At 30.7% G+C, this 238-nt stretch overlaps 1 protein-coding gene across 2 annotated transcripts in view; it reads left to right on the top strand.

The window, feature by feature from the left end:
• LOC119587131 (pancreatic triacylglycerol lipase-like) overlaps positions 1-238 on the top strand; it is a 19,175-nt gene that overhangs the window by 12,321 nt on the left and 6,616 nt on the right. The gene's annotated exons all lie outside the window — the stretch shown is intronic.

The raw sequence follows: 238 nt of genomic DNA, 5'->3' as shown, positions 1-238 counted from the left end.
ATTATATTTCCTTGATAAATATCTCGTCATTTTTGTAATATGTTTGATATATCTGATAGTATATATGAAATTCTAACTGGACTGTGATTTAATCAGTATTACAGAGATTACAGCTTCATATTGTCCGTCAGACAATACAATACATTCATTTTATTAGCCAAACTCGTGTGACCAGTTTTTAAGGGATGTTCTTGTTTGCATGAGGGTCATAAATGTGTCATTGTCCGAAATTCAATGA

This window comes from Penaeus monodon, chromosome 22 (assembly GCF_015228065.2).
Source record: "Penaeus monodon isolate SGIC_2016 chromosome 22, NSTDA_Pmon_1, whole genome shotgun sequence".
Taxonomy (NCBI): Eukaryota; Metazoa; Arthropoda; class Malacostraca; order Decapoda; family Penaeidae; genus Penaeus; species Penaeus monodon.
The sequence above is the reverse complement of the archived record's forward strand: the minus strand, read 5'-3'. Positions and strand labels throughout refer to the sequence as shown.